The sequence below is a fragment of the Anneissia japonica genome, unplaced genomic scaffold (genome assembly GCF_011630105.1).
Source record: "Anneissia japonica isolate Jap-2015-1 unplaced genomic scaffold, ASM1163010v1 scaffold112345_len723_cov90, whole genome shotgun sequence".
In the NCBI taxonomy this organism is placed as follows: Eukaryota; Metazoa; Echinodermata; class Crinoidea; order Comatulida; family Comatulidae; genus Anneissia; species Anneissia japonica.
In genome coordinates this window covers 363-723 of record NW_022690916.1, presented here as the reverse complement: position 1 = coordinate 723, position 361 = coordinate 363, and the positions used below count along the sequence as shown (strand labels likewise).

The 361-nt window shown below is 46.5% G+C and overlaps 1 non-coding gene across 1 annotated transcript; it reads left to right on the top strand.

Moving 5' to 3' along the window:
• Window positions 1-134: 134 nt before the first annotated feature.
• Window positions 135-253, top strand: LOC117099966. The gene has a single exon (XR_004444051.1). It is a non-coding gene; the product is annotated as a 5S ribosomal RNA (ribosomal RNA).
• Window positions 254-361: the final 108 nt, after the last annotated feature.

Genomic DNA, 361 nt, shown 5'->3' with positions numbered 1-361 from the left:
TGGTCAGTGGAGTTAGAGAAAATCCCCACCAGACAAGCGCGCGTTGATATGAAACGTCATCAATTTCAGAGTTTCAGGATTGGTTAATTATGCTATATGCCGAGATTAACTATGTGTGGAATTACCACTCAAATGTCTACGGCCATACTACGTTGAAAACACCGGTTCTCGTCCGATCACAGAATTTAAGCAACGTCGGGCCCGGTTAGTACTTGGATGGGTGACCGCCTGGAAATACCGGGTGCTGTAGACTTTTTACATTTTCCCCCAAATTATAAAGTAGGGGTGCGTGAGAGTCCACACGACCTCGGGCCCACATAGTTGGGGCTGAGGTGCAAACATTTTGAGAATATGGACCTCT